The sequence below is a fragment of the Rattus rattus genome, chromosome 6, assembly GCF_011064425.1.
Source record: "Rattus rattus isolate New Zealand chromosome 6, Rrattus_CSIRO_v1, whole genome shotgun sequence".
Taxonomy (NCBI): domain Eukaryota; kingdom Metazoa; phylum Chordata; class Mammalia; order Rodentia; family Muridae; genus Rattus; species Rattus rattus.
Window position 1 is genome coordinate 46,403,283 of NC_046159.1, and position 27,947 is coordinate 46,431,229.

Here is a 27,947-nt window from a genome sequence, read left to right on the forward strand (position 1 = left end):
GACTGTCTCAGAGAGAGAGGGAGTGAGGGAGGGAACACACACACACACACACACACACACACACACACACACACACACACACACACACACACACACATCTAGGAACCGGGAGAAAGGGAAAGGGGAGGGCAAGGTTCGTTAAGATAGGCAGTGTGATGAATTGCTTGGGGAGATAGGTGTAGGTAGATAGGATTTGATTTTTGGTGTGGGTGTTGCTGTTGCAGAATATGTGATAAAGACAACTGAAGGAAGGAATGAGTCATTCTATTCACAATTTAGAGCAGTGGTTCTCAACCTATGGGTCAAGACCCCTCTGGCCTTTCTCAGGGGTTACCTAAGACCATTGGAAAGCACAGATATTAACATTACAGTTCATAACAGTAGCAAAATTGCCATTATGAAATAGCCATGAAAATAATTTTACGATCGGAGGTCACGTGTATTAAAGGTGCACAGCATTAGGAAGGCTGAGAATCGCTGGTTTAGAAGGTACATGGCAAGTAAGGCATGTTGGCTCAAGTCCGTGTGGTATGAACTTGCCAAAAGTGGGGGAGACTATATGACTCCTAGTGGCCTGTGTCCAAAAGCTGTGCAGTTCCATAGGCTCCACCACCCCCAGGTGGACCTTAACCATGACAGATGCTCATAAACGGGTATGTGGCCTTCTGGATCCAACCCTAATGATGTGCACAGAATTGCTAGCCTCCTAACTGAAAGGAAATCTCAAGACTGGGTACCTATGGCAGGGCTGTGTGTACGTGCATGTGTCCTGACATTTATATGTGTAAAAGTTACAAGATTTAAACCTAATGCAAACAAGAGCTGTGCCTTTGTTGACTGACCCCAGACTTACTGAGGTCATGTTTCAAAGTATAAGAAAATACAAATTTTACAGTCTTGCAGCATATTGAAGAGGGAGTGAAGAGACTGAACACTCACAAATAGGCTCCAGCATTTGCTGAGTAAAATTTCGTGATTTGTAGAAGTGTTCAGTGTTGCCTCAATCAAGGAAGCACAGTCGGTTGACTGTTAGCTTTAAAAGGTGCTGCATTTGTGTGTCAGGAAGAACTTGAGTAGATCTGCTTCTCGTCAGGCACAGTCAGGGATCCTCTTCAGTAGTAAGGGGCTGTTTGTTTGGACTTACAGAGCTCTTGATTGGAGTGATTCCTCAGTGGTGTAGAACACCATGGCACAGTGTCGTGTCAGTGCTGACCTAGAAGGGAGAGAAGCACAAGGCTTCTATTACGGCAGTGATTGCCTTTATTCCTCTTTGGATGAACTGTGGTATGGAATTTATTTCTCATTTCTGTTCATGAGGAAGCAATCCCTTTAGAGTGCAGTGGGAAAGCCACCTGACGACCTGTTGTCTGGAGGATGCTTGGGGTTGCTCCAGACAACACCTGACCCTGCAGCACGTGGCGTCCACATCTGTGGTGGGAATCTAGATTTTGCCAGATGGAAAATTGAATCCTTAACTCCTGAGGGCTTAATGGCAGGCCATCACTTCATTTGTCCGTCCTGCTGATTGAGCTTACCAATACCCTGCTGCCCTCTCTGGTGTTGCTCTTGTTGTCGTAATAAAATTCAGTTGCAGTCGTCTGCATGTAGGTGGTTTGTTCCGTGAGACCAGAGATTTTATTAACATGTAATGAGTGTGGTGGTTGGTGCCAGGATCCCATTTTTGTGAGTGCTTCTCTCCATATTGTGACATTCCTTATTAAATAACAGGGAAAACTATATTGCACTCCTCAGACAACTGTAAGTGTACAGGTTGCTGTGGGGGTCACCAGACATCTCTTTAAGTTCTTTTTAACACTTGTTTTAAGTCATAGGAAACAGCAGAGTTCTTAGGTTCTCGGGAATTAATTGTTCCCGTGGTAATGATTTTTTTTGTTTTTTGTTTTGTTCCTAAAAGAGAGAGAGCTTGCAGAAACTCAACTACTTTTATTTCACCAATTTGAGTGTAGCTTTTCTTTCCCTAGATAGACTAAGTTGTTTTACTGTGGTAAAATTATTGATAGCCCACTTTTCCTCTTCCGATGAAATAACACTTTTCTTAATGCATCTGATTTTTATTAAACTTTCTAATTTCAGCCTTGGTTTTTTAAGTATAGCTTAGACGGTCTTTCTTGTGTTTTACCTATGAACCATCTCACTTCTAAATTAACTATAGGGCAGCCTCTTAACCATTTTTTGCCTTCATCTTTGCTGTTTTATTTTATATAGTTAAACCACCACATTTTTATGTTATACAGTAGTTTATATTTTCTTTAGTCTGTACTTGGTATTTTTGATTGTAATAATAAGAAGCTGTGTAATATTTCCTTGGAAGTACCAGACAAGTATGAGATTCTGACTTGCCCAAAATCAGCATTCCATTTTTCCAGTCAGACATTTACTTTGGCAAAAGTTTCCTGAAATGCTGTCATTCCTATATTGAATCAATGAAGCTGTGGCAACAATGTAAGGTTTGCCTCATGAGAGTGTTTTGCTTTTCTATGCTATCTGCTTTTTGTGAAGCATGAAGCTTTGGATTCATATTATGAGTTTGCAAATTAATTTTTCCGGAGAAAACAAAAGACCATTCCTTGTTTCCCTCGGTGTACACGGCACTGGGGCTTCCAGTGTGCTGCCTGCTGCAACGTGCATTCCCTGAGCAGCAGCCGGAGGACGGTTGAGACTGTGCTTGCAGTGATAATGATGACAATAGGTCTGTGCTTGCAATGATAATGACAATAGGTCTGTGACAGTACCCGCCCTGTGGGCCAGACATTCTCCTAGGTGTGCCGCGTGTGACAACTAGTCGTCTTCACTCATGGGCTGGACAAGTAGAGTCAAAGAAAACGTGCTGTCTTAGGAACTTACCCAGGAGGAAAGGGATTTAATGAACCGTTTGTTTTGTTAGGAGATGCTCCCTTAGCACTTGGGTGAGAGGTCGCTATGCACATCTTACGCCTTCCGCATAGTGGAATAATCTAAGCCCTCATTCCTTCTAAAAACCTCAAGGGCCCTGTGAAAGAACACTAATCTGGGTCTATCACTATTTCTTGTGTGCACAGCAAATTTTAGTTGAATTGAATGGACCCTGTTTTTCATTGCTAAAAATGTAGTTCTGGGGCTGGTAAGAAGGCTCAACAGTTAAGAGCATTGGTTGTTCTTCCAGAGGATTGGTATTCAATTCCCAGTACCCCCAAGGTGGATCACAACAATCTAGAACATCGGGTCCAGGGGATCCGGTGCCTTCTTCTGGCCTTCACAGGCATTGCACACATGTAGTACACAGACACATTCATACAAAACACCCACACACATAAAATAAACCAAAAAAAAATTTTTTTAATATAAACTTTTAAAAGCTGTGAAGTAGGGCTCAGGAGATTGCTCGCTTGTTGCCAACCCAACAGGCAACCTTGAGCTTGGTCACTAGAGTCATAGTGGAAGAGAGAACCAACTCCTGTAAGCTGTCTTCTGAAATCCACACATGCACCAGGGCATTTGTATAAATGCCTCTCTCTCTCTCTCTCTCTCTCTCTCTCTCTCTCTCTCTTCTCAGGGCATTTGTATAAATGCCTCTCTCTCTCTCTCTCTCTCTCTCTCTCTCACACACACACACACACACACACACACACACACACACACACACACACACACAGTAAATAAGATGTAGTTTTTCTTCCTGCCTCAGTGTTTCTTGGTGGCCCACCATTATCAGTAGTTCTGTCCTCTGAGAACTGGGCAGTTTCCACCCTTTGTGTAGTGCAGGATGGTAAAAGTGAAGCAGTATATTCTGGCTCTCTTCTCACTGCCCTGGGACCTGGGAAAGCTCTCCTCTGCTTCCTTTGATGCAGTTAGTATTAGTATTCAATACTCCTCCAGCTGTTTCTTATTTGTTTATTTTATTTATTTTTTGAGACAGAGTTTCTCTGTGTAGCCGGGCTGTCCTGGAACTCACTCTGTAAACCAGACTGACCTGGAACTCAGAGATCTGCCTGCCTCTGCCTTCTGAGGGCTCCCTATTCATTCTTAAACCCATGGAAATACATTGCACACACCCATTTGTAACTTAATAGTATTCAATAAGTCTCTTCCCTCTATAATGTAGTTTCTATTAAGTCTTTAAAAAGAAAATAAGACACTCCTCACTTGTAAAAGGAGGTATGTGTGTCCAAGGAAGAGAATTGACAGTTAGCTGAATAGGTTTGGTTTTGTTTGGGTTTTGCTAGTTTGAAACAGAATTTCTTCAGTTTCCCTAGTGCAGAGATTGCGGGCACGTTCTACACACCTAGCTTAAAACTACGTGACTTTAATTCACAGTCATTTTGAAATAACTAGGGGACAAATAAGGCATTATTTTTGTTCTTCTGCATATAAAATTTTTGGTATTTTTAAATCTAAATAAAATCCAGACTGTCCTCAGTATAAAAATATGAATGTGTAACTAATTGAATAGTTTTCTCTCTAATACGGTAGGATTTTGTAGTTTTTCTTTTTTTTCTTGTTTGCAGTACTGGGGAATCATTCCTTTGTGCCTGCATGTGTGAAACAAACCCTCTGCCTTCAGCTAGCTCTCTAGCTCACCTAGCATAGCATTTTGTTTTCAAGGTAGTTAGTCGTTCAGAAAAAGAATTTTAAGATGTGTCCTTGAAATGCTGGACTTATTTCCATTGAGCTGATGGTTAACTAATACTCTTGGTATATTTAAATTCCCACTCGATTTTAGCATACTTTTTCCTTAGAAGTAGTCTTATGATCCCAAAGATACTGAAGCCAGAGTCTGTGAAGGAAACAGTTTTTCCTACACACTTATTTTGAAGGTGAGAAGCCCTTGACCTCAGCTTTGGCGATTGGAAGTGAGCTTAAATCATCTCTGTGCTGTCTCACAATAGTGAGACACCTAAGACCTTGCTGATCTGCCATGCCCTGCTGCTTCCAGGCTGGGTGCTTAGCAGGGTGAGGTGTGCCCCTTGTTGCTGTGGAAGCAGAGGCTTCCTTTTTCCTGGTATATCTACAGCAGAGGGGTGTGGAGTTGGCGCATATGGAGGGGCGGCATTAGTACTGGAGATCCCATAGAATATTGTAAGCTTCAACCCTGTTGAACCCTAAGGTGGGATAGATGCTAAGATAGCTGTTGGAAATGCACTGCCAAACAAGTAAGACATGTTGTCTAGCAGTATCGCGAGGCTATAGGGTCTTCAGAACTGATTAGCTGTAACATGATTAACCCTTTCTGTGAGGCACTATTAATTCCCACAGTAATGGCTTGGTTCTGTATAGAGCAAGTCGTTATAAATTAGGTCAGCTCCTTCATCTCTTCCTTCCTCTGCCCAGGCCCATTTTGTTCTGATATCCCATCATTCACAGGCCAGTGTATGATTCTCACTAGGAGATAAGAAACTGTAGTGCTATGCTTTGAGACTGCTTGAACTAGGAGCTAAAATAAACCTCACGTTACTTAGTCTGAGGTATGCTTCAGTAGCAACAGAAAATGAGTTTAGACACAAAAGACATTGAGTTAAGATCTTAAGGATTGATGACAGTTAGTCAAAGGGCTGGAAATGCAATGCAGTGGTAGGCAGAGCTCCTGTCTCCTGTGTGATCAATTCTTAGCATGGGGTTGAGGGGGAGTTAAAAATAGTGACACAGGCATATGATACTAGCACTTGGGGAGCTGAGGCAGAAGGGTGGAGAGCTTGAGGCCAGCCTGGGCTAAGTGGTGAGACCTTGTGTCAGAAAACCAAATGGGGTGAGGAAGGAACAAAGTATCAGACATAGGGAAAAGTACATGGTCTACCTAAGATCTCACAAGCTTGTGTATAGAACACGGGATGGGCATAGGAAAGAGGGATGAGGCTGGAGGCCCCATGGAAGCCGTGACCACTTCGTCCCGGAAGTGTTGAGCAGCAAAGAACCTGAAGCTAAGTGGTACCTGTGTGAGTGACACCATCTGATCTCACTGTAGGAACTTAGGATGGGGTGGGGGGCTCAAAGCTGAAAAAGACTTGCCCCGGGGAGTCGTGATCCAGGCCGAGTAGTAGTGACTGGAGCTTGGGTGATGGCAGTGAGAGGGAGGCAGGCAGTGCTCAGAGTCAGGAGGTAAGGAGGCAGGTCAGAGAAGGGGAGAAGGGAGGTGAGAGCCAGGCTCTGACTTGGCCAGTGAACCTGACCACTGAAGGTGCCTTTGACAAAATTTAATAATACTGGAGAGGTTAGGTTGGAGAGACAAAGAGAGCAGTCTTGGAAATGCTGCCTCAGCCTTTAAGGAACACGCAGAAAAGCATGCCAAGAACATTTGGATCACAGCTGGGCAAGATGTCTGGAGAACTTGGACTGAGAAGGGGTTTGAATTAAGCAGCAATATGAAAATGCTGTCGCTTGTCTGGGACTGTGGTGCTCACACGACTATAGTAACAGTCATTCCTGGCTGAGAAAATCACGGTTCAGGGAGACAAGGAAAGCTGGGAACAGCATGCTACACATATTGCCTCCTCATAGCTGTGGTTAGTAGGAGAGCAAGAGTGGACTGAAACTCTCCTTTATCCTGTAGTACTCCTTTACCGCTGACTGAGCCACCATCGTCAGTCTGAGTTATGAGGTCATATGGGAAACTCTCACCCCTCTAGTGGATCCTGAAGTTGCTACTTCTCTTGGTTTCAGTCATGTTATGTGTGAGAAACTCACTTGAGCTTTGGCAGTGGAAACCAGTTTCTTACCAGATGGCAGATTGTCCTCTGGAGCCCAGGTGCTAGAAAGTGGCTGGACCTAGGGGACTCAAGCCTGGTAGAGTGGGGCAGTGGCCAGCTCTGGCCATGCATGCTGAAGCTTCTGCTTTCCAAAAGCTCTCAGAGGAACCAGGTAGCCATCTACAGCCCTGAGTTTCCATGCCCTTTCTCTCAGTGGAGATGGTATAGATCCATTGGTTTGTAATTCTAGGAGGTGAAGAAGGGGTTGGCCCCAGTGGTCATTCTCTCTTCTGTCCGTAACCTTGGTCACAGCAGCTTGGAGAGGTACTTGTGGCGTGATTTATACTACCCAGGGCCCAGAGTGTACCAGAAACACTCACCACCTCATGCAGACACAGACAGGGTCTCCCTGTCACTGATGTTTATAGTGAGCCTACAGGCCAAGGACTTCTGACTAAATTAAAGCCTATACTTTGAGGCAGAGGCAGGTGGGCTTCTGTGAGTTAGAGGCTAGCGTAGTTTATATAGCAAGCTCCAGACAGCCAGGGTTACACAGAGAGACCTCATGTCAGAAAACTGAAAAAGAAAATGAAATAAGGGAGAACGATTGTGAAATACACAGACCCAAACCTCAGACCTACATAAGCATATACATCCACATACAAAACCATGCAAGTATACACACACACACACACACACACACACCCACACACACACACACACACACACACACAACTATTTAAAGTAGGATAAAATGAAGAAAGAACAACAACAAAAGCCCTTTCCTGGGAGGCCTGCTCTTTTCTGAAAGGAAACTAAGAAGGAATGGATCTGGGGGAGAGGAATGGGGGTGGGGAGTGGGAGAGTAGGGGAAGGGAAACTGTAGCTGGGATGTATTATATGAGAGAACTAAAAACAAACAAACAAACTTCTTCATGAACCCTTAACATTCTGCAATCCTATGCAGTCTAAGGAGAGCAGCTTTTCCCAGTGCTCTCTGTTGAACTACTGGTGATATGGTAAAGGCCCATTGAGTAGACCCCTTCTCTATGGCAGCACACCGGTGGACACAAGGGACTGGATATTAGTGCTGTAGTAATCTTTTCTTGTGGAGCTAAATCCTCCTTCTAGCTAGGCTGAGTTTGTGGATTTAATTAGAAATAAACAGTGAAACTGAAGAGCAACCTGCCTTGCCCGTATAGGCATCTTACCAGGAATGCTTTCAACTCAAGGTTTAACATGCTTGGATTAATCACCAGTGCACTTTGAAATTTCTACACATTTGTCCTTAGAAGACAGTGTGACACTCATCAGAGAAGTAACTTCCCACACCAAGTCAACCACCCAGAGTATCTGCCTGTCACTTTGCAGCCTTAATTTAGCCAGAAGTCCTTAACCCTGTAGGCAGATTGGGGTGGGGGGTGGGGAGACCTCGTCTTAAAAAAATAAACCAGAGGGGTCTATTGGACTTTCTCCATACACTCTCACCGAGTCCCCAGTGCTGAGGCCCCTGCTGCGTCTGACCTTTTACATGGCTGTTGGCTCGAACTCAAGTCTTCATGCTTGTGCAGCAGTCACTTTTCCCTGAGTCATCTCAGCTCAGTGGATGTTTTATTTTAATGTAGTTTTACACTCGCAGAAGACTTGCAGAGATAGTCCAGACTTCATGTTGAGTGCTGTGGTGGTGTCAGTAATGAGTCGCCAGCGTTGACACATCCTACTGACTGGAGGTTTGCTTTTCCCAGTTTTAACCCAATGTCTACCTTTTGTTGTTGCTTAGGCTGAAGTAGAGCCCAAGTCAGTTCCTCAGACATTTGATTATCCAGGAGCTTAAATGCCTTTGAAAGGTCCTGAAATACTGTAGAGATACTCTCATCTGAGATCCGAATCATCACAGATCTCAGCCTTGTAGAGGAGTGGTTGGGGATTTTCAAAAACTTCAAATTATAACTCTCAGGTCATGTATGTAGACTTGTATGGACATCAATGTATTGATGCAGTAATAAAATACAACACTGTGAGAATAACTGGCAAGACTGTGTGCCTTCCCATTTTCTTAGGATGGCGGAGATTAGGGGGGAAAGTGTTGATAGGAACCATGTAAAAAAGAACAGCTTTCAACAGTGCGTGGGCATGCGAGTGCCTTGCCCGTCTAAGGAATAGTGTGTGTTCCCAGCCCATCGTAGCTTTCACTGGGTTCCCTTTGCCTCTGAACCCTATGCTCCTCCTCTGTGGCTCTGGCCTCTTCAGCCTCTTGGAGCTGTGATTTACAGGAGGAACAAATGGTGTTTCCTTTCACCTCATTGCTCTTTTCCATTTCTATGTCTTAAAACTCCAGGTCAGTGTGGGTGGTGATGTGTCAAGTGAGTTTTGTAAACCACGTTCTGAACCTCACGGAGAGTTTCCCCTGTCCCTGAACGCCGTGATAGCTTACTCAAGGAGGAGGTTCACATTGATTAATGTGGCGTGTGTGCGGTTATCATGCTCAGAACGCGCTCTGTTTAAGGAGAGCTTTGTCAGGAGCAGTCTCTGAATGGAGTCACAAAAAAAGCTTTTTAAAAAACTGACAACTTCAAGTACAATTTCCTTTTCTTCTGCCTATTATGATTGAAACCCAATCCTTGTTATAACATAATTATCTTAACTGAAGCCAGCAGGGAGTTGCTGCCTTATTGTAAGGGGTGTGACGTCCCCTAAATAAATAGAGGATTAATTACATTCACAGCGTGTTGTGAAGGTGATGAGATTGATTGTGGTCGTTTGACTTGTCCCATTTCCTGCTCTGACTACGTCCTGAATAAATAGAAGCGGGGAGAGTGAGAGCAGGAGCTCCCAAGCATGTCACTGGCCTGGCCACCGGGTACTGCCAGAGCACCTTTGGGACAGTTCCAGATTTTACATCCTTTATGTGACACTTACTTCATATAATTCTGTCATTCATTGTCCTTTTACTGTTTCCAATTTAAAGCCTTATTTCCAGAGATAATTTTTATTTCAAGGATATAGATAATAGCAGAGTGTTTAAGGAATTTGACCGTTTTGTTGTTTGAGATTAGCTCTCACTGTGTAGCCTAGGCTAGTCTTGAATTCATGCTTGTTTTAGACTCTCAGAGCTGAGATTACAGGGGTGGACCAGCATACCCCGTCAACAAAACATATAGTGTGTATTGTGGATTAATGTATTAATCTCTCCCTTCCTTTCTCCCTCTCCTTTCTTTTCCTTGCAGTTCTGGGGAATCAAGCCAGGGCCTTACACATACTGTCAATACTCTACCACTGGATGGCATCCCCAGCCCCAAGTCAACATATTTATGGTTCATGTTTAGATATTTTTAATTAGTTGGCCTACTAGAAAGCTTAAAGATAATATTGACTGTTGGGATTTATCCATTTTGCAAAGGAACTTAGCATTGTTAAACTTAATGAATTTGTATCATTATGAAATTGATCATATTCTGTTTTATGTTTGTTTTACCATCTGTTTCTAGAAAATTTTAAGTGTTCTAAATTGATTCATTTATTTATTCTCTGTTTTCTGCTACTATGACTTCCTCGGTGAGTTGTGGTTACCACAGTGGGCTCATAAACACAGTTGTGTGGGATAAAGGGAACTTGTACTAGACCTTCTCCCACCGAGCTGTTAGCAATGATTAAGCCTCCCTGACATTGTGTATGTGCCGGAAAGTTTGTGCAGTGGATGGTACACCGTTAGGTTTGGGTCTCGCAGCCTTTATCAAAAAGAGCTACTGCTTCCTGGAGCAGTTCTCCATAGCTCTAAGGAGAAGTGTAGCCATTACTCCATGTTTCTGAGAGCCTGAAATATGGCTAGGTCCAGAGGTTGCCTTTCCTAGGAAATTAAGAGATGGGGTTAGGAGTTCTTGGCACTTTGTTTCAGTGAAGTCACAGGCCTGGAAGCTGAGGCTGCAGCCAGCCCCTCTCCAGCACATGTGCGGGGGCTCCCCGCTGCTACTCACTTGTGGGCATAGTGGATTTCTAGGGTACCACAGCTTGGCTTTACTTAACTTTGCTTTTTTTGTTTTTCCCATTTAATTTATTCTTGTTGTAGGGAGGGAGAGGCACCCATGGACGTGAGAGGACAGCTAGTGGAGTTAGTTCTGTCAGGGATTGAACTCCGGTTGTCAGACCTGCTCTTGCTGCCCTGCTTTGGGGCTTCTAATGAGTTCATTCATGAAGTAAAGAACAAGGACCATGTGTCATTTTGAGAAAAACAGAATAGGATTTAAAATAGATGATCATATTTTATTCCAGTGTATTAATTTAAAACATTAAAGAGCAAAAGCTGAGGTTAGGGAGAGAGCTCCGCTGGTAGAAGACATGCTGTAGTAGCACGGGGACCTGAGGTTGACATCAGAACTCATGTGAAGAAGCCGTGCGTGGTGGTGTCTGTGTGACCCTGAGGCTGCCTGGTCAGCCAGCCTACCCAGCTAGGCAATGGGATGTTCTAAATGGAATGTCTCATAAAGCTCTGGCATTCGGCAGCTGTTAGGGAAGGGTTAGGAAGTGTGGCCTCTTTGGAGGTGTGTCTCTAGGGAGTGGGCTTGTGGTTCCAAAGGGCTCCTCCCTCCCTAGTGTGCTCTGTGGTTCCTATCTGTGAGCTGGGGATATGAGCTCTAAGCTAAGTGACTGCTCTAGCTGCATGCCTTCCTCGACACCATGTTCCTGCTCTCTGGGACTGTAAGCCCCCCCAGAACCCTTCTCTCTATAAGTGCCTTGGCCATGGTGTTTTATCACAGCGATAGAAAAGTAACTAAGACAGGCAAGCTCCAGGTTCAGTGAGAGATGCTGTCTCAAAACCTCATAAAAACCAAACAGGTAGAAAACTTGTCTAGGAAGACATCGGGCATGGACTTCTGGCTTTCTCATGTGTATGCACACTCTCTCTCTCTCTCTCTCTCTCTCTCTCTCTCTCTCTCTCTCTCTAAGGAAATTGTAAAACGAGCACTAGATAGATAGCATTCTAAGGGAAAAGGGGAATGTAATTTGAAGTGGACAGTCTTATGTGAGGTGAGACATGGGGTTAACCTCTAAGTGTATGATCCCTTAAAGTTTAGATTTTGTGATTTCATTTTTCATGGGCCTCGTGAACTCTGCTCTGTGAGGGGGTTTCCTAGGGATGAAGGTTTTACTGAACTTGGTACTCCAACATGAAGCAAAGTGCCTGACCCTTTTTAATAATGCTCAGTAAATGCTCAATGTATTGAGAAGTTCTAAAGCAGTAAAATCTATTTAGGTAATGTAACACCAGAACAGAGTAGTATTGTAGCAGGGGCCTGGGTGTGCAAAAGTGAGAATGTATCTTTCTAGCACCATCAGTTCAGAGTGTGGTGCTGAGGCTGGCCAAACAGCTTCTCAGAGGAGTCAGACTCAACAATTAACTACCTAACTCCAGTCCTGCAGCCATTTGTTGTTACCTTGTACAGAGACAGGTCATTTGCAGAGAAGAAAGATGCTCCCCACTTCAAGTCCAGAATGTTCTCTACATCTTTATCCTCTCCAGATCATGTGTCTCAAGAGAAGACAGTGATTTGTGGGTGACTGAAAGGCATTATGTGTAACCATTGTTTTTATCCTGTGAATGACGATGTCTGAGATCAGCTCACCCAGTTTATTTGGAATATTTAACATGTGACTGTTTCTATTCATACGTAGAGGTCCATTTGTTAAAATGAAGTCAGAGGATAATTGGACCCAAAAGGTACTGAGTACCTGCTACCTCAGGCGAACTTCATGCTGGATAGCGTATGAGAGTCACAGTTTCTGCATCAGAACACCCACTGTCAAGGATAGTTAGTTGGAAGTTGGTATGTAGGAAGCAATGATATTATTCATAAAAATCATAGCTGGAAAATACACGGAGAAAGAAAGCAGCATATGTAGAGAGAATAGTCATAGAACAAAACCTCACAAGGAAGCATTGTAATGATAATAAAAAGTGGCTAGTTTGTACACTCATGGGAGACTTTTCTATTTCATACGGAGATCTTGGTATGTATTTTATATTTTATATATTTTATATAATCCCTCCTCCCCCTGTAATATCTGTAGTGTTGCCTGCTCTGAGTCCTGTACTGTATGAGGTACCTCTGTCACAGCTACACACACACACACACACACTATATATATATATATATATATATATATATATATATATATATATATATATATATATATACATATATACATATATATATATATATATGTAGTATACCTGGTCCGGGGCAAATACCATTTCTTTCTCTTTCTTTCTAGAACCCAGAGATATATTTTCTGAGCCAGGAGTGCAGCAATTTCTCACATATAGCACCATGCACCACTCCAAGGGAGCATGCCAACCAGTTTAGATTGTATTTTTGTGCATAGTATATCCTGATGCTTCAGGAGAATGGCATTTAGTTCTTACTGGAAGGAATTGACTTTCTTTCAACGTGATGTGTAAAATCCCAGTGGTCAGCACATGTCCTGCTACTTGTCTTAATAGCCATGGCAGTTAGAAAGGACTTGAACTGTGTCTGGAAGCTGAAGTGATGTGAGGTAAACCTCTGGCAGAGGCTCTCCACTGCACTCACGGACCGCAGTGTCCCAGAGCACAGGTTTCAAGGCAGTCTTCTGAGCGTACGACCTGTGTGCCCTCCCACTGTAGATACTTTGCTGCAGTCACATTTCTCACTTAGCGTCTGTCAGCTCTGCTTGGTAGACCTAGACTCTTCTTAGCCTCCTGTCACAAAGGCCAGCCTTGCTTCAGGTGCTTCAAAAAGAGTTTTAAAAGCCACTCAGAGCATCGCTGCTATGTGTTCATGTCAGTGTAACACTTTTCCACGAGTTTCCTGCCATGCCTGACACAGCTCAGAAGTTTTACCAAATACACACGTAGTTCCACATCTGTTAGAGTCTTGTTATGTTAAGTAGTGGTAGTTGTGCTGCTGACGTTGCTGTTGTATTTGGGGCAAGCATGTGTTCATCCACCAGTGAGTTCCTACCATGGGCAAGGTTCTCTGCTAAGGACCTGAGCCTGTGGTAGAAAACAAAATGTAGCCGGCTGCACTGCTCCTCCAGCTTAGTGTCATCCAGAGAGAAGTATTTGTCAGTCATATGCACAGAAAGAGAAACCTTGAACGTGCTGAAAAATATATATAAAGATAGACAGACAGAGAAACAGACAGACAGGGACTTAGTCTGTCAAAGGGCGTAGGAGGAAAAGGAGATGTCTTAGGAGAGCACTCCTTAGAGGAAATATGTGATTTAAATACTCATGAGACGGGGTTGTGGACTTCTGGAAACTACAATGGATTCATGTGCCAAGATCCTGTGACAGAAGAGATTTCTATAGGTGTTCAAGAAATTGAAAAGATGTTCATGGTAGCACGCACACACATGCGCCTGCACACACGCACACACACACACATGCATACACCACCACCACTACCACCACCACCACCACCACCAACAACAACAACAACAACACAGGGTGAAAGGAGCAGGTGAGCAGAGGGTCAAGATGAAGCTGATGGGCGGCTGAGCCTACTGTTCCAGTGTGAAGGAGTTCATGGTACATAAAGGGCCCCCGCAATGGGGAGTGCTCTTTAAGCAGGTGGGAGGGCTACTCGAGACATCCTCAGGGATGAGTGCAGCCTCTGTAGGGAAGGAAGATTGAGGAACTAAGAAGGATTCTGGGAAGAGCAGAAAACAGTGCCTGGGTTTGTGGTTTATGCAGCTAACCAGTAATGACATTTAGGGTAAGGCTTGGGATATTGGCTTTTATTAGAGAAATTCCGCTGACTGTGGAACTTAGCCTCTTTTAGAATTCGTAATCCTACTGATCCTAGGAAGTTGCTACTTTTCTCCTTTGTCTCTGTTATTGCTTCCTTCCTTATTTAAAATAACTGTTAAGGCTAGCACAGTGGCTGGGGTAAAGGTGCTTACTGCCAAACCTGAGGATTTGAGTTCAAACCCTGGGACCTGCATGGCCAGAAAAGAGAAAGGACTCTCAAAAGCTGTCCTCCGACCTCATGCACAGCATCCCACTAAAGCAAATAAATAAATGTAATTAAGAAATAAATAACATAACATTAAACAGAACCATTTATTTAGGGTTTGGCTTTTATGACCTTTTTGTGTGTGTATTTATAGAGTATGGTTGCTTTCTTAAAATGTTTCCTTAAGAAATAAAATAAGAAAATACAGTAGTATAGTATTTACATGCAGTTAAAGAACAATTTCAAACTCAGCACAGGGGTCTTGTCACCAGCCCTGAGAGACAGAACCAGTTTCTCAGAGGCTGTGAGGTCAGCCCCTCATCTAATTACAGGACCCCCAACTTCATGTTCATCAGTATTTTTCTTTCCTTTCTGGTTTTACCATTTATGTTCTCGTCCCATACTTTGTTGTGTAGTTGTACTTGTTTTAAGTCTTACATGCTTAGAATCATTTTATATGCTCCTTCTGTTAGCTCACCCCTCCCCTTAATATCGATGTCAGATGATGCCCACAGAGCTATGGTTCCTGTGTGCATTCTGCCATTGTCTGAGTGCTGTTAAGTTCTCACTGTTTCTGGGGCTGTTAGGACTGTTGGAAAAGCTACCCTGGTTATCACAGCATGTGGCTTAGTGATGCTGGGTGTAGAACCTAGGCCTTATGCAAACACTCCACTACTGATCTACATCCCCAGCACACAGTATCTGGGAAGCCTTCTCCTTAGTAATGGGATTGCTGGAATCTGGAGAGTGAGTAATTGCTGGGCAGACTTCCCTGGGTAAATCAAATTGTTATGCAAACTGATTGTGGCAACTAAGACCTTATTCTAACTGTGTAGCGTTCCCCTGGTTCTAATTTCATGCTAATACTTACTTTAAACTTGGTCTTATAGTCTGACAAACGAGATCAGGCGCTTTCCAGCTTGTCTGGCTATAGATAAGATTTGACAGTCTGAAGGAGTGTGACATTATTTCTTTTATTATTTTTGTTTGTATTATCTTGGTTATCGATAAGCCAAAGCATCTTTGTGTATTCTTTAGCCATTGGTGTTGCTTGTGCTGTGAAATACTCATGTCTCATAATTCCCAATTTCCCCAAGAAGGTTGTCTTTCATTTTTGATTTGCAGGATTCCTCAGACCTGCTGGTTGCTAGCCCTTTATTAGTTAAATATGTTGTGTTCCTCCCAGTTTGTAGTGTCTTTCAGTCTTGTTGAGTCTTTATAAACAGAAGACTTTTATGTCAGTGCAGACTTCGTCAGTGTGCTCCTTTTGGCTCTGCTTTTTGTTTCTTGTCTTAGAAGTTCTTTATGTTGAATGAACGTCATAAAGACACTCTCTTGCGGCATCTAACTTTTTATTGTTTTGTGATTAGCATTATAGGTTCTTAGTCCATCTGGAGCTGATTTTTATATGTTATGAAATAGGGATCCCATTTCATTGTTTTCCCATATGGATTACCTTAACCCAGCTTCCTTTATTAAATAGTCTAGCCTTTTGTTGTCCTCTATCATAAATCACGTTTACATGGGTAGATGTATGGATCTGTTTCTGGGTCGTCTGTTCAGTTCCAAGGATTTACTTGTGTATTATGTGCCGATAACATACTTTCTTAATTACTACAGCTTTGTATCTTAGAATCAGCTTGTCAGAGTTCCATGAAAAAACACTGTGATAGCATTACTTTGGGTCCATTAATCAGTTTAGGGAGACTAAAACCTTTAGTCTTTTAAATAACATTGTATGTCTCTATGTTTTCCTTATTGTCTTTCAATAAAATTTTGTAATTTTTTTCTATAAAAGGCTTCTGCTTTTTTTTTTTTTTTTTAGATTTATTGTTTCATTTTGGGATTGCTGTTACAATAGAATCCTTTTTAAACAGTTATTTTCATGCTGCCTATTTCAATTGCACGGAAATCATCCCAGTCCTTGTCTTCAAGCGAGCACTTGCGCTTTAGTTTTCTTATAGATGATGGGACTAAAGTATAGCTGGATGCTTTCCTTTCCACATGCTCTCCTCCTCCTCCTCCTCCTCCTCCTCCTCCTCCTCCTCCCTCCTCCCCCTCCTCCCCCTCCCTTTCTTCCTCTTCCTCCTCCTCCCTTTTTCTTCTTTTGGTCTTTGAATCCTTTTCACCTTATTGTTGTAGTCTTCTTGCAGAGTGCTAAGTAGATTTGGTGGTAATTATTCCCCTTTCTCAGCATACTTTCATAGATGGCCTCTATCAGTGGAAAGGGCTCCTGTTATTCTTGGTGTTCAGAGTTTTGATTCTAAGTGGTTGTTCAGTCTTACTGCATATTTTCCCTCATTTTTCAGTGATTTTAAAGTTTTCTCCTTTGATCCGTAATGAATGGCCTTGTGCAAATCTCCTGACATAAACTAGGCCATGCATTTGTGTCTTAACCGTGGTTAATCGTCTCACTGTGATGTGGACCACACTCATCTGTGTGCTGTAGGTAGGCTCTTGTACTCCAGGGAAGCTGAGGAGGAATGGGATTGGCCTGTCCAGTTCCTTTTTCTTTCACAGGCTCAGCACTGCCATTAAGGTTAGCCCAGCCTAATTTAAAAAGGAAAAAAATGGGAGCGTTCATTTCTCTAGCGTGAGGAATAGTGTACATAGGATGGAGAGTAACTATTGCTTGAATCTTAAATAGAATTGTCTTTGTGCAGAAATTTAACTGTTAAATTTTCCCAAGTGATGCAGACCATTCTGGTTATTTCTCTTGGAGTGAGTTTATTTAGGTTAATCTTGTAGGATAGCATAAATGTAATAGTGTGCTCATACACAGGGACCACCCTTTACTCTCCTTCATTCCCATCCCACTGTACTCCCTTTTGTCCCCTCCCTCCCTCCAGCTGGGTCCCTGCTTCCCGAAGTTGCCCCCTCTGTTTTGCTGTTACATGGACATCATTACCCTGTCTCTCATTCCCTTTAGGATCGTTCCTCTCCTCTTCTGCTCCCCTTTCTAATTTCAGGACAAACACATGTGTGCATATATACTCTCATGTAATTTTAAGTTTCATGTACAATACATAAGTCTGTTTATTTGGCTTAACATGATTTTCAGTTGAATCTATCAAGTTCCTGTAAATATCAGTTTTATTTATGGCTGCATGAACACTTGTATGTGTTACTACGGTTTGTTTTTTTTTTTTTATCCATTCATCTGCTTATAGATGTATAGATGTCTAGATTTGTTACATTTCTTATTGTGAATAACGCAGCAGTAAAATAAATGTGCAAGTATCTGTGGTGTATTGACCAAGAGTTCTGGTCCATGCCTGAGAAATATTTAGGTCATAGGACAGTTCTAGCTTCAGTTTTTTGAGGAAACTCTATACTAATTTCCATAGCGGCTGCAAAACTTAACATTCCTACTAACAGTGAATAAGAGTCCTTTTCCTCACATCCCCACCAGTGTTTGTTATCCTTTGTTTTCTTGATTTTAATAGTTCTGGTTGGAGTGAAGTGGACCCTCCAAACAGTTTTGATTTGCATGTTCCCCCTGCCAAGCCTATTGGGCACACATTTTAGTATTTACTGGCTGTGTTTTTCTCCCTTGGGGGGCAATTTATTCGCTTGCCTGTTTATTGATTAGATGATTTAGGTTTGGGATTTTGGATTTTGGATTTTTGCTGTTGGACGTTTGCAGTTCTTTATATACTATGAATATCAATCTTCTGTCTAGTGGATAAAATGGCAAACATTTCCCCCATTCTGTAATTATCTCTTAACTCCCGTGATTGTTCCCATTGTTGAGCAGAAGCATCTTAATTTCATGAAGTCCTGTTTGTCAATTCTGGAGGTATTTTTCCTATGCTGTTCAAGGCCTGTTCTCAAACAATAAAAGAATGGGGTGGGGGGACTTATGATAAATCTAGCCACAGAGGTGTGGAAGAAAAACAACAACAACAACAACAAAAACTTCTCATGGATTACACACATGCAGACGAATGAAATAAAGAACCCAGAAGTCAACAGTTATAGCCATTGAACTTTTGAAACATGCACCCCACCTTCTCCTCATGGGATGGACCCTCCCACATCAATTTCTAATCAAGAAAAAGACCCTACAGACCAATAGGTGATCTGGATGGACACATTTTCTCAAATGAGCTTCCTTTTTCCAAATGTGTCTAAGTTTGTGTCAAGTTGGCAAAAACCTAACACTGTTTTTGTTTGTTTGTTGTTTTGATGGCCTGTGGTGACTAAAAGGGGCATTGTTCCCTCATAACCCCAATTTTAGAATGACTTCATTTAAACTCATCTTACATATGTATAATTATATATTTTAGAAAGCTTCTGTAGTTGTAGGTTCCCAAGTGGCTTTTTCACAAGTCTTTAGTGGTTGGTTGGTTGGTTGGTTGGTTGGTTGGTTGGTTGGTTGGTTGGTTGGTTTTTAAACTGTTGTGAAAGAGATTTCTACTGCCACTCCCCGATTTATTTCTTGGTGAGTTCACTATAGATATACAAAAAAGATTTTGATTTCTATATCAATTTTGTACCCTGCTCCTTTGCTAAATGTGTTTATAAATCTAAGAACTTTCTGGTGAAGTTTATAGGTTCTTTTAATTATATGTTCATATATCTTCAGACAGATAAATTAACCCCTTCCTTCCCTGTTTGTGTACTTTTTGTTTCCTTCTCGTGTCTTCCTGCAATAGCTAAGACTTTAAACACTAATACTGATTATAAGTGGAAATCTTAGGCACCATAGTTTATTCCAGACAGTAGGGAAATGCTCTTGGTTTTTCCCTACTTAGCATGACATGGGCTGTGGGTGTATTGTATTAGCCTTTATTTCACTGAGCTGCATTCCATCTATTTCTAGTTTGTTCAGGGATTTTAAATCATGGAAAAAAAAATGTTGAATTTTGTTGAAGGCCTTTTGTGAGTAAGCGAGATGCCTATGTAGGTTCTTTCCTTAAACCTGTTTATATGCTGAATTGTGTATGTTGAAGCAACTTTGCATTCTGGAAGTAATACCAGTCATGAGGTCTGATCTTTTTAATGTGTTCTTGAATTCAGTTTGCACTGGTTTTATTGAGAATGTTTGCATCTATGTTCACTGGGGAAGTTGGTCCATTGTTTTCTACTTTTTCCATGTCTAGTTTTGGTGTCAGTGTAATGCTGCCTTTATAAACTGCTGTTAATAGTGTCTCTGCCGTTCTATTTTCTGGAACAGTTTAGGGAACTTGGCGTTGCTCTTTTTAAAGGTTCAGCAAACATCACTGGTGAATTCACTTGGGCCTGGACTCTACGTTGTTGGAGGCTTTTTATTACTGCTCCAGTCTTCTTGAATGTTATGGGTCTGTCCGTTTGTATCTTCTTAATTTTGTTAGGTCATATATACCTAGGAGATTACTCATTTATTCTAAACTTAGCAGATTTTGGACCATAAATTTTCAAACTACTGTCTAATGATTATCTGTATTTTATTGGAATCTGTAAAAACCACTTCCTCCATCTCTAGTTTTACCTTTTTTCTTTCTGTGGGTTTGTTTGGCTAGAGGGTTATCAGTCATACTTGCTTTACTTTAGTTTTGTTTTGTTTTTCCAAAGAAGTGACTCTTTGTTTGATCCTGTATGTCTGTTTACTCTGCTCTGTTCATTTCTGCCCACTCTGTTGCTTCTGGCCGTCTGCTGCTTTGGGGTTTATTGATCATGTTTTCTGTGACTTTGCGGTGACAGGAATCCTCAGACTACTTGAGATCTTTCTGTTTCGTTTAAAATAAGCTTTTATAACTAGAAACTTTCCTCTTAAAAATGCCCTGCCTGGCCAGGCCTGATGACGCATGCTTTAATCCCAGCACTTGGGAAGCAGAGGCAGGAGGATTGCTGATTTCAGGGTCTACAGAGGGGGTTCCAGGACAGCCAGGTCCAGATCTACACAGAGAAACCTGTCTCTAAAAACGAGGGGGAGGGGTTGGGGATTTAGCTCAGCGGTAGAGTGCTTGCCTAGCAAGCACAAGGCCCTGGGTTCAGTCCCCAGCTCCGGAAAAAAAAAGAAAAAACAAAAACAAAAACAAAAAAAAAACCAACCAAACAAACAAACAAAAAAAAACGAGGGGGGTTCTTGCTTGTGCATGGAAGGCTCTGGAAGGCCCTGCTCGCGTTTTCACTTGCTTCCGGAATGTTCTGACCCACGGTCATTCAGGGCTGTTGTTCAGTCTCCATGTGTTTGTGTGGGTTTTGAAGATTTTCCTGCCATTTGGTTTGTAGTTTCATTGCACTGTGATCTGATAAGATGTGTTTGTCCTGATTCTTTTGTGTTTCTTAAGACTTGGTTTGTGGCCTAGAATGTAGTCTGTTGTTAGAAAGCTTGGCTGCTGAGAATAGGGATTCTGTTTCCTTTGGTTGGAACGTTTTGTACATATCTGTTAAGCCCCTTTGACCTATGTTGCAGTTGAACTCTGAGGTTTCCTTACCTCTTTTTTCAATTGGATGACCTATTCAGAGATTAGAGTGAGATATCGAATCACCCACTAGTATTCTGTTGGAACCTATCTGACCTCTGTGTCTATTACTGTTTGTTTTATGAAATAGCTTCCCTTAGTAATGTGTAGTGGCCTTCTTCACGTCTTCTGAATAATTTTGGTTTAAAATCTATTCTGTCAGATATAAGAATAGCCATGCCAACTTCTTTTTTTTTTTTTTTTTTTTTTTTTTGGTTCTTTTTTTGGCGAGCTGGGGACCGCCATGCCAACTTCTTAAATTATTTCCATTCACTTGATAGGTTGTTTTCCATTCGCTCAGTTTGTGTGTGTCTTTACCTATTAGATGGTTTCTAGGAGGCAATAGAAGGGTGTGCCTAGCATTTTAACCTACTCAGAAGGTTTCTGTCTCTTTGTTGGTGGGTTGAGGTCATTCCCATTTAAGGTTATTATCAAAAGATGTTAATAATTTCTATAATTTTGATGGTTTTTTCTGGTTGGAGTACTGTTTGTTCTTTGCTTTCACACTATTAATTTCAGGTGTTTGGCCAGCTGTGTTGGGCGTAAGAGATTCCTTCCAGCCTTTTCTTTGTTCAGCCATTCCTTTCCTGAAATGTTTTGTTCCCTCTGGTCTTGTGATTGAGACCGTCTTTCTCTCCCCTCTGTATAATATTCCTGTGATTTTTGCAGTGCTGGTTTGGTGGTCATGAACTGCCTTAGGTTGTGCTTGCCTTGAAATGCCCTTATTTTTCTTTTAATTTAAAAAAATAGCTTTGCTGGATATAACATGCGGCCAGCAGTTATATACTGTCAGGTCTTGAAATAAATCATTCCATGCTGTCCTGGCTTCAAGAGTTGCTGACCAGAGATCTGCTATTCCTGTCTTCGTTGGCGAGTTGGCATTTTCCCCTTCCCACTTTGAATATTGTTTTTGCTTTGCCTCTCTTCAAACTGGCTATAATGTGAAAGGGGTCTTCTCTGGTCACACACATGTGAAGTTCTTAATGCTTCTTATCCAGATGTCTGTTTTTAGATTTGTGGAATTTTGCACTTTAATTATTGAATGGGGTCTCCACCTTCAGTGTTTATCTCAGCTCCTTCTTCTCATGGAGTCTTAAGTTTCCACTCGATCGGAGTTCCTGGATTTGATTGTGCACTTTGCTCTTCCCGGCATTCGAATGCAGTGTTTACTTGGCTTACTCCTTCCCTGGCCTTATCTCCTGTTCCGTTCAGTCTGTTGATGTTTTCCACTGTGCATCTTATTTGGTTCATTTTACTGAATTCATTTCTAACACTTTTTTTCTGTTTCTTTGCTGAATTTTCCTACCCTGTTGCTGATGTTTTTATCTGAATTGTTGTTGTTCTGATCCTTTATGCTGACTTTTCCTCTGTGTTACTGGTATTCCTCTCTGGGACCTGGATGACTTCATCTGTTGTCTGTATTCTCTTTGGCTTTTGAAATCTTCATTTGGCCTTTGCCTGGTGTCTGTCTCCAGTATGTGGAGAGTCCCTACCTCTCAGGATCACGTGGCCTTGCTTTCTGGTCCTTGCATTGCTGTGTGCATGTGCCTTGCACATCTGGTCTCAGTCTCTTCCGCACTGTGAGAGGGGATCTTCTCATTGAGCAGCCTGCTCTCAAAGGTTCACTCTCCAGCACTGCTCAACATAGGAGAAGCAAACTGCTGTATCAGCAGCAGCAACATCAAACCATCCAAGATAAATGTGCTCAGGTAAATTATAACCCCAGAAATGCATCACCAGTGACCATAGAACTGAAAATGGCCAGACCTATTATAGAATGTGCTGTGAAATAAAGGATTACTTATGTGTGAAAATGGTAAGTGAATGAGATATAGAAAGTAGGCCAGGAAGGCTAAGTGTGGTAGCTGACACCTTTAATCCCAGCACTGGGGAGATAGATGCAGGAGGATGGATCTCTATGAATTGAGGCCTGCCTGGTCTACATAACAAGTGCCAGGCCAGCCAGGGTTACACAGTGAGACTTTGTCTTTAGGAAAGAGACTAGGAAGGGGATGAGAAAGAGGAGATGCAAAATTAAGTAGATAAAGGAAAGGAGGGGTGTGAAGATGAATGATGCAGAAAGGAAGAGAAAAGAGCAAGAGATGGAGGGAGTGCGTACCCAAAGAAGATTCACAGTGCGGGAGTTCAGAAACAAAATTAGGTAAGTTTAAGAAAGGGAATAAAACACCATTAGAGAAAGTAATTTTGATAAGCTGATAAGGTAAAGATACTACTAAATATAAAGAAGGCAGAGCGTAGGGAAGAAACCAGAGAAAGGGAAAGTACTTCTGTAAATGAAAAAGGGGTTAGAGGACTATATGAACACACAGGATCTCTTTTAGAATACAGTATAGCGAAAACTCTCCTAATTAAGAAAAAGAAACCTGAGGGCGGGAGTGCTATATTGGAGCTTCTTTCTGACCCCTCAAAACTTGGAGCCTCTGGCTGTGCAGAGTAGGCGGGGTCAGCTGATCCCGTGGGTCTCATTTTCCTTTGGGTTAGCTGTTGCCCAGTGTCTGCTGTCCACCACAGCCGTCTTCACAGTTACTGTTCCCCTCCTCTCTGGTATGAATAAGAATGGCCCTTACGTGCTCAGGAGTTTGAACACTGATCCCCACTTGGTATGGGTAGATACGGGAGGTATAGTCTTGTTGAAGGAAGTGTGTTACTGAGATGAGCTTCAGGATTTTAAAGCCATGCTCCATTCCCAGTTCAATCTCTGCTTTCTGCTTATATTTGGAAACATGACCCCCTCAGCTCCCAACTTCCAACTCCACCTTTCCTGCCTACTGCCTGCTGCCATGCTAGCCCCAGCCTTCTGAGATCATAAGCCAGAAGTAAACTTTTTCTTTTATAAATTGGCTTGATCAGGGTGTATAAAACAATAATAAAATAGCAATGGTAAGTGACCAGTATACCTTATTTGTGTATTAGGGCCCCTGTCATGCTAAGCTTTGCCTTATGCAGTCTAGGAAGATGTTCTCATTCTACAAGGCTCCCCAGGTCATCACCCCTAATGTGTAAGCTGAGGGGGTCTCCCAAACCAAGTGTACTGAACACATGAGAAGAAGAATTGAGATCACAAGAGGCAGAGGTCAGTAGTGGCAGTGGAGAAATGACACTGTGGGTATGGTGTTTGGAACTGTGGAGTTCTTGGGCTGTGTTACAGTGAAGTACTGTGTCCTAAATGACATCTCCCACTGGCCTCAGGCTCAGACCACCAGGCTGAATTATCATTCTTTGTGATGTCTCTCTCGTCTTGAATCTTCTGCTACCTGCACCTTTGGGTCTGTTCTCCACAGCTGCTTCCCTGAAACAGACTGAGCTTCCCCAACCTGTGACTGTTCTCTACTCTCCGGCTCCCAGGGAAATTCAAGTTTTAACAACACATTCTTTTTCATGGTGGTGCCTGGCTGCTACCCTCGAAGTCATATAAACATGAAGGAATAGGATTCTCCCTGCTGCTAACCTGTCCACTGAAGAATCACTGTGTCATCCACACCTGTATGCAGGCTCTACACAAACTGGAGTTCTCTGGAAAGAAGGAGCCTCGATTGAGACAGTACCTCCAGAAGATCCAGATAGAGAGTACTTTCTTAGTGATTGATGGGGGAGGGTTCAGCCTATTGTGGACAAAACGAGCAAGCCATGAGGAACAAGCCAGCAAACAGCACTCCTCCGTGGCCTCTCCATCAGTTCTTGCCTTCAGGTTCCTGCCCTGTCTGAGTTCCTGTCCTGATTTCCTTCAGTGATGAACTACTGAAGGAAACCCTTTTCTTCTGAGTTGCTTTTGCTCATGGTGTTTCATCGTGGCCATAGGAACCCTAACTAGGACAATCTGCAACTGGACATGAGACTTGGGGGTGCTGTGAGTTTGTCCTGTGGCCACACTGCCTGGCTTTATCTCTTACCTCTAGAAGCAGCAGCTGAGTCTTCTCCCTGCTCCAGGCAGCGGCTGCCAAGGTCCCACTGGGCTTGCGTCTCCCTGCCTTGCCCATCCATTCCTGCTCCTGTCCAGCATCACTTCACTTCCTCCATCACGGTCTCAGGAGGTTCCCCCGCCCCCGTTTCTCTCTTTGGGATAAGATTAGTTTCCTCTCGTCTGTGACTCTTGACTTGCCCTCACAGAGGCAGCCTCTGCTCTTCGTCTTACCTGGAAATCTCATTTTAATCTTGGATTCAGTTTCAACAGATTCTAACTCTCTGTTTCCTAGGATTTTCAAGTTTTCTGGCATACAGCTATTTTACCTTTTCCACTGTCTGAGATGTCTGGTTTTGCACTCAGGATGCCTGTACTTGCTCTCAGATGTTCTGCTTGCTCATTAGATCCACTTGGAAATGGAGGGGGTATTTGCCTCATTGATGACTGCTTTTCTAGTTGATCTTGTCTACTTTTGATTGTCTTTTATATGATTGCTTTCAGCCTTTATCTGTGTCATTCTGGGATTTACTCTGCTTTATTTTCCTCCTTGGCCTCTAATATTAACACTTATTAACCAGTTATCAATTACATAAAGCCTTGCTTTAGTTAAGACTGTATGTTTCCTCCCAACTTTCTGTCTTACAGTTATCTCATAGGTTTTAAAATCACCGAATTTTCATTATTATTCAATTCTAAGTATTTGCTGGTTTTATTCATACTCTATGTTTGGTTCTCTCTTCCAAACTTACTTTTAGAATATTGTGTTTTCTGTTAACTTTGTTCAGTTCTGTTCCTGTCAAAGAGCTGTGCTATTCTTTGGAAATTGGTTAAGGTTAGTTTTATATCTAGCATATAGTCAGTTTTTGGAAATTTTCAGCTTTATTCAAAGCAGTGTTTATTTCCCGGTTGTTAGCTGCTGTGCTCTGTGTGTCTTAACACGCAAGTGAGCTAGCTTGGCAGTTGGATGCTTTGCTTTCTTTTGTCTTTACTGATTTGACTGTTGCCTCTGTCGGTTTGGAATTGGAAAAGGTGTGCGGAAACGTCCTACTGTGTTGGCAGTCTTGTCTGTTTTCCTTACACTTGTCAGACTTTACTTTATGTAGAGATGTGTTGCTCGTGATAAGAGTTTATAATTGTTACATCTCAGTGTTCATCATGTTGCAATCTTTTTATCACTAATAGTAGCTTTTGCCTCACTGTTTTGTCTGCTAATAGTGTAGCTGACTCAGCTCTATTTTTCTTCTTGTTTTTGAGGCCAATTCTTGCTATGTAGCCCAAGCTGGCTTTGAACTTGTAATGCTCCTGCCTTAGCCTCCCTGGTGCTGGGATTATAAGTATGTGCATCATGTCCCATTCCAGTTCTTTTAATTACTGTTTGGATGATTGATTTTTCTTTTGTTTTTAATGGATTTACTTTTTGTGAACTGTACTAAATTCAAATATCCTTACAAAACCTTGCCTTTTGTGTATGTGAAAATTATACTTGGAGCATATGATGTCAAGCTGAAATCCATTAATAACTTGGGACTCTTTAGATGCTCTGGTCTTTGGTCCTCGTTAAGTAGGTTATGGTGTTTGGCTCTTCTCAGTCATGTTTTCCTGTCTTTGATTCCCAGCTCCATATTGAATCAATCACTAAGTCCTGTCATTTCTTCCTGTCCTCTCTTTCACGTAAATCCCCCCTTTAAGTCCCTATGCCTTTCCTCTAATCCAAGTCTATATTTCTTGTTTCCTGCCAGTGTCATAGGTGGGTCCTGTTGTAAATGACTCTGGAAATCCACCAGTCACTGTTTGTAGAGCTCTCCTGTATTCTAGTGCAAGATCAGTCATTGGAAGACTGAAGACTTAGACGAGAGTTTCTTGTTTGAAGGAGTTAAAGTGAACCTTCTGTTTTACTTAAGATGTGAATGGAATATTGAGTGAGGAAAGCTGAGATTGGAGCTGGACTACCTTGTGCCGTGCTAAATTCAGTCTCTCCAGTCAGGACAGATGTCCTGTCAGCTTTACAGTCGCAGCCCCCCATGCTCCAGTCTTGCCTATCAAGAGACCATATGAGATTGTCCCTTGTAGAGTTCCTGGCTTTAGGCTAGCCCCTTGTGACTTCCAACAGCTCCTGGGAGGTCACCACTTCTGGTCCTATTTTCTTTGTCTCTCTGAAAGCCAAACAAGACACGCCTCTTTGCTATTTTCCTCAAGGATACAAGGGTACATGTCATTCTGATTCCTTTCCAGGTGTGTCATGTAACATCTTTGTCATCAGTTCTTCTCTATCCCAGTTTTTGCCCCCCCCCCTTGACAACTGTGGTCTTATAGGAGTTTCTAGCTATGTTTCCCTTTCCTTCTCATCCTTAGTTGATTCATCAAACCAAGACCCAAGTCAGAGCGACAGAAGCATACTCCGCCTCCTAAGACTTGTGAGCTACAGTCAGGCCCAGGCCCAGGACAGAATAGTGAAGACAGTCATTCAGAGACATGCAGTCGGCCTGGTCCATGCTCTTAGTGAAAGAGCGTCTTGAAGAGAGAACTGAGGAGAGGTGGGGTGTGGCCTAGCGCAGCAAGGGAAGGGGAGGTGGGCCAGGCAGGGCATCACCTGTAGCACATCATGAAAGGTCAGGCAGTCCTGCAAGGTGTAGAGAAGGGTGTTTGAAGTGTCCATTCTGCCATGGCACACAGAAAATGGCAGGGAAGTGAGGAGAAGAGCTAAGTAAATGTACAAGTTGCAAGCTTGGGTCACATTTGGTGGTTCTCACTATGTTTTTAGAAACTTTAAATTGGTTTTATCACTTAAAAATTGGAAGATTTTGTGTGAAAGTCAGATTTATAACTGCTCTTGAATCATGGCATTCTGGCAGTTGCTGGCCCATCCTCGCATGGTAGCAGTTGGCTGGATCGGGGGCCAGCT

At 42.5% G+C, this 27,947-nt stretch overlaps 1 protein-coding gene across 1 annotated transcript in view; it reads left to right on the forward strand.

Moving 5' to 3' along the window:
• Shq1 (SHQ1, H/ACA ribonucleoprotein assembly factor) overlaps positions 1-27,947 on the forward strand; it is a 92,748-nt gene that overhangs the window by 53,925 nt on the left and 10,876 nt on the right. The gene's annotated exons all lie outside the window — the stretch shown is intronic.